Source organism: Malania oleifera, chromosome 13 (assembly GCF_029873635.1).
Source record: "Malania oleifera isolate guangnan ecotype guangnan chromosome 13, ASM2987363v1, whole genome shotgun sequence".
NCBI lineage: Eukaryota > Viridiplantae > Streptophyta > Magnoliopsida > Santalales > Ximeniaceae > Malania > Malania oleifera.
The window spans coordinates 66,526,535-66,533,024 of NC_080429.1; positions in this window are offsets into that span (position 1 = coordinate 66,526,535).

Consider the following 6,490-nt stretch of genomic DNA (forward strand, 5'->3'; position numbering starts at 1 on the left):
ACACCAGGGGTGATAACAACACACTTCTTGAAAATAACTACATTGACAACCAATCTCACACCACTCCGTACAGCGGCGTTAACACAAATATCATGATCATGAAGACCATGGACACATAGCAACGGTACCGTGCAAGTGCTAGCCTAGACCAAGCTAATCAGGTTCTGATATCATATAGCATATACTAAAACTGTGATACATAGATATTTCATTTCATTTATTCTCACATCAATCATATCATTTTGCATATATACGTGTACCATTAAAAATCATCGGCCTATACGCTAGTATTACACATTTTATCATAGCTCGGCCCGTACGCCAGCAAAACATAGCACAGCCCATACGTTGGCAAATCACAGTCACATAGCACAGCCCGTACGCCGGCAAACATAGCACAGCCCATACACTGGCAAATCATATCCACATAGCATGGCCTGTACGCGGGCAAATCATATAAAATCTCAGCTCGTATGCCAGTTTTTCCATCATAAAAAATCCATATCATCCACATTCCCAGAAAATAGTATTTCACAACATTTTTACTCATGCCACACAAATGGATTTTCACATATTCAACGTACGATTATTTTCACAATATTTTACAAATATAAATCATACATATATATTTATTTATTTATTTTTCCTGAAACTAGATGCTATATATACATATACATATACATATACATGCATTTTCTCAAAATGAAACTAGCTTAGTTTATCCCCTTACATGATTCCTGGAAAGCCCCTAATAAAACTGCCTCGCACCCGTAGGGTTCCTAACTCAACACCCTAAAAATGAAAACTCCCAGTATTAAAGTTCTGTATTTTCGTACATACAACATTTTCTATAACTATTACTAAGTCAAATTTGGCTTAAAAGTCTTACCTCAACTTAGGGATGATTCCCTACTTTCCCAATTCAACACCCCTGAAAATTCCCAATATTAAAATTCAGTATTTCTAAGTGTATAACACTTTTTACAACTGTTTCAAATCAAATATTGACTAAAAAGCCTTACCCTGGATTTGGGATGGTTTCCACCTTGCTTTCACCGACGATCCGCTTCGGCAGATTTGGAGAGAACTTCCCCAAGAGCGTCGTGGTGATTTCGGATTGTCGATCCAAAGAAGATCTGGCCCGAAATCAACGAAAGAAAGGGAGAGAACCAAAGGGAAGAGAGAGAGAGAGAGAGAGAAGAGGTAGCTTCATTTGTAAGTTAAAATCTGGATTTTTCTATTTATAGACAGGGGATTTTGTTGACGAGACACGTCACCTCGTCAACGAGTCCTTCATTAAATTCATCGACGAGACCCTGTATATGTCGATGAAATTTAGGCTGCCCCAGAACCTCTCTCAGTATTTTCTTGTTGATGAAGCCCTTTGTTCGTCAACGAATTTTCTTCTGCACTCGTCAACGAGGCCCTGTATTCGTCGACGAGTCCTAGAAATTTCCTTGAAATTATGGTTATCCCCCAAAATGCAATGTCGTCGACGAAGTCTACGGCCTCCTTCTGTTTCTGTTTCTATTTCTCTCCCTCTTATTATTAAAATCATATTATTCTTCTAGTCACTACAGGTCAGAACTATGCTTAAGGAACATAAACTACCTAAGTACTTTTGGGCTGAGGCAGTAAATATCGCGTGCTATGTTCTAAATAGAGTTTTGATTAGACTGTCTCTAAATAAGACTCCGTACGAATTATGAAATGGCCATAGACAAGACATGTCATATTTTCATGTCTTTGGTCGTAAATGTTTTGTGCTTAAAGACAATGAACATTTAGGAAAGTTTGATGTGAAATCATATGAAGGTATCTTCCTAGGGCATGCCTTAAATAGTAAAGCCTATAGAATATATAGAAAACGAACATTGACAATTATAGAATCCACTTATGTAGTGTTCGATGAGTCAAAACCCTTCTATAAAAGGACTAATGAAGATGAAATTGAGATAAATAAGGAATTTGAAAAAATGTCCATTAAAGATGATTCAAAAAAGTAAAATGAAATTAAGGAACCATCCACTGAAACTAATCAAATTGAAAATGAGGTTAATGAACTACCTAGAGAATGGAAGTACATAAAGAATCATCCCATTGAGCAAATAATAGGTGAACCATTACATGGAGTAGCCACTCGATCCTTGCTTAGGATTATGATTAGTCATTTTTCTTTTCTATCTTAAGAAGAACCTGGGAATGTGAGTGAAGCAATTGAGGATGAATCGTGGTTGTTGTCCACGCAAGATGAGTTAAACTAGTTTAATAGAAACAAAGTATGGACATTAGTTCCTTGACCTAATGATAAAATAATTATTGGAACAAAGTGGATATATAAGAATAAGAAAGATGAACATGGGATACTTGTTAAAAATAAGGCAAAACTAGTAGCTCAGGGATATAACCAAGAAGAAGGAATAGATTTTGAAGAAACCTTTGCACCTGTAGCTAGAATGGAAGCCATTCGAATGCTTTTAGGCTATGTTGCTTTTAAAGATTTCAAGTTATATCAAATGGATGTCAAAAGAGCATTTTTAAAAAAACTACATAAGTGAAGAGGTATATGTAGAACAACCCCCGGGCTTTGAAAACCATAAGAATCCAGATCATGTTTATTGACTAATAAAAGCCTTGTATGGTTTAAAGCAAGCTCCTAGAGCTTGGTATGAGAGACTAAGAGGCTTTCTTTTGGACAACTGATTTATCAAAGGGAGGATAGACACAACACTTTCCATAGAGTCTAAGAAAGATGACTTGCTCCTAGTTCAAGTATATGCAGATGATATCATATTTGGAGCTACAAATAAAGACTTGTGCAATGAGTTTTCTAGTACTAGGCAAAATGAATTTGAGTTGAGCATGATGAGTGAACTAAATTTCTTCCTAGGACTTCAAATCAAACAAATGAAACATGGAATCTTTATAAATCAATCAAAGTACATTAGAGATCTGCTCAAAAAGTTTAACATGGAAGATAGAAAAAATGCAAGGAACACCTATGAGCTCTACTTTGAAATTAGACAAAGATGAACAAGGTACACTAGTAGATGTCAAGCTCTATTGTGGAATGATTGGTAGCCTACTATATCTGACAGCCAGTAGACTTGATATAATGTTTAGCGTATGTTTGTGCACAATATTTTTGGCTGCACCATAAATTCACATTTGTTAGTTGTAAAACGAATACTTAGATACCTAATAGGAACCGTAGAACTTGGGTTATGGTATCCTATGTTTACATCTTTTGAGATTATTAGCTATTTAGATGCCGATTTTTCTGGTAGCAAAGTGGATAAGAAGAGCACGAGTGGTACATGTCATTTCTTAAGATATTCATTAGTCTCTTTATTTTCCAAGAAGCAGAATTCAGTAGCTCTTTCCATAGCTGAGGCAGAATACGTATCGGTAGGAAGCTGTTATGCTTAAACACTATACATGAAGCAACGACTGACGGATTTTGGATTAAGACATGACACAATTCCTATAAGATGCGACAATACGAGTGCAATAAACATCTCAAAGAATCCTATATTACATTCACGAACTAAACATATAGAAATAAAACATCATTTTCTTTATGATCATGTGCAAAAAGGAGATGTGACGCTTGAGTTTGTATGCACAAATGAACAATGAGCAGATATATTCACGAAACCACTTGTATAGGATAGGTTTTTCCAAATTAGGCGTGAATTAGGCCTGATGCATAGTCGAGAGGTTGCCTAGAATTATATTAGATGACATAATTCAGGAGGAGCACCGTCACTTAAAATTTACAATTGGTTAAAAAATTTCAAATTCGACTAATTTGTTCTCATTCGGTATCACATTTGTTCACGTTTGGTATTAAAATCATATCATGATAAGAGTTTATTGACTTAAACATGTTAATCATCACATAATCTTTGAAATTTTCCACACTGTGTATGTTCACATTGTAATTTACATTCAACAACACAAATTTCTGCATTAGCAATGGGGAGAAGTAAATTGAATTAACACAGGGAGACACATTTCACAGTACAAATTTTCAAATATGATGGTTGAATAAGTTCAAAACTCTAAGATTTAACAAGAGAGAAGATTATAAGATTATGTCCACTCATGTATTATTATACACCTTTTTGTTGATGTCAAAAGGGGGAGAAAAAACAGGCTATAGAAAATATGGGCAAAAATGGTTGGAAAAACTAATTGTGTATGAACATGAACATATTTCATTTGGCATGAGCATATTTCATTTGTTGAATATTTATGCATTATTTGAGGGGGAGCCTTGTTAGGCGTAACACATTCTATATTTTTTCTCGTGTATTTGTCATCATCAAAAAAGGGGAGATTGTTGACTCTATGAGTCCAATCCTATTTTAATAATGACAAATCATTTGGTATTTGATATATGCATTCAGATTGTGAATAGCAACAATATTTAGCATGCACAGAAGGATAGAAAGTCATGGAAGTCATGAAGACTAAAGTATATACATCTTGGCAAAATCCATGGAACTAAAAGAGTTGAAGAATGAAGATGCAAGTGGCAAGTTCAAGATCGTCTTGGGAATGGGTATTTAGAACTGATTGTATTTACATATTTCATATGATTTAACTTGAGGCTCAAAATATACCCTAGACTAACCTTAGGACTCATGAATCTCATGAACATCTTTAGGGGATATTTATGGACTTAGAGAGTTTTTTTTTTTTAAAAAAACCCGGAAAATATTTTATAAAAGGGCAAAGAAACAGATTTTTGAAAATAAAAAGGAAAATCCAAAAAATGGTCAGTTCAAAAGACCAAACTCCCTGACTAGTCATCTAAAGATTCAACTTCAGAAGACCAAAGTTAAGCTTAGTCGTCTGAAGAATTTCTTCAGAAGACCAAAGATTAAGTTCAGTCAACTTAAGAATTATTGGAGAAACACAGAAATATGCAAAAGCACACCAGAAGACTGAACCCTGACTTCAATCATCTGAACCTGCAACATCAGAAGTCTGAACCCAAACTTCAGACATCTAAACCTGTGTCCAAGTTAATTTTTCGAAGCTCTAAGGAATTTCAGTCCTATAAGCTCTAATCCTCTGTTGTCTGAACTTACAGGAAGATTAAAATTTTGATTTTTAATGAGAGAACACGTGAGTTATTTTCACATTCAAGTTGATCCAACGGTTAGAAATCATCCTAAGGGCTAGGTAACCTATATAATCAACATCTAAACCCTAGTGCCCCGAAGAGAACGAACCCTTGGCATACAATTAAGGATATTGTATGGTTAGCACAACTTGGAAGAACTTTGAACACACTGCTAAAGTTTTTGCTTGGGATTTCAAAGTTTATACGTCAAATTTGAGCTAAGGCTATCTTGGTCTTCAAAAGGCAATCTAACAATTGTTGTGCTTTCATTTTGGTATTGAGGTTTGTTAAATCGAATTGCTTGTTAATATTCACTCTTATAGAGCTTTTCATCTAAATCGATTTGCTTGTTAATATTTATTCTCAAAGAGTTTTTCATCTCAAAATCCATTACTGAATATTAGTTGAGAAATTGATCTTGAGGGTGCTTATATGAAATTGTTTTGAAAAAATCACTATTTGAGAAAAGTTTTCGCCATCGGTTAAACAGTTTTGATTCAAGTCTGTATTCAGTTAAACACTCAATATTTTTGATATTACAAAACCACTTGATTAAATATCCTTAGTGTTCATAACTATATATATTATTGAGGAATATTTTCTTAAAAATATTATATTAGGTTTGTTTATCTTTGGAACTCATATCATATATATACACATCTTTGCATATTACAAAAATCATATTGTGTTTGGATACTTGGAAGAAAACTTATTGATTTAGATCTTTATAATATTCGAGACAAATTTTTTAAGATCACATTTGGTATTTGTGCATCTAATAAGTTGAACTAGAATCCTAATTTCTCCAAAGCTTTTACTTATATCATTACTTGGGAGATATGACAAAAGGGAAATTGTGTTGAAGCATATCAATTCATATAACGATTATATTGTTACATACAGACTGAGCTTCAAGTTTCATCATATGGATATGTGTTAGGATTTCAATTGTACTAACTAGTTTTGTTAGAAGCAAATCTTGAGTTGTTTTGCAGATTTGAAATTCTATATTGTAAATCACGATTCGAGTTGTGAACCGAGTGAGGAGAAAGTTGTGCCTCTTGTGAGCAGTGGAGGTAAGGGAAGCTCCGTCTCGGTTAAAGGAGAAGGGATTTAGTGGAATCCTTGTGTTGGTTGCTCAAGGTGAGGACGTAGGCTAGGTTGGTTGAACCTCGTAAAAACTGTGTTTGCTTTCTCTCTTCCTTTACTCCTTTTATTTTTTGCATCGCATTTCATTATCTATTTGCATTTGTGTATGTTGAATAACCCCACACACTCTTAATTGGGTAAAAAGAATTCATTGATATAATAATTTAAATCAGCCTCAAACGCTTGCAGTGAATTAGTTAAATATAA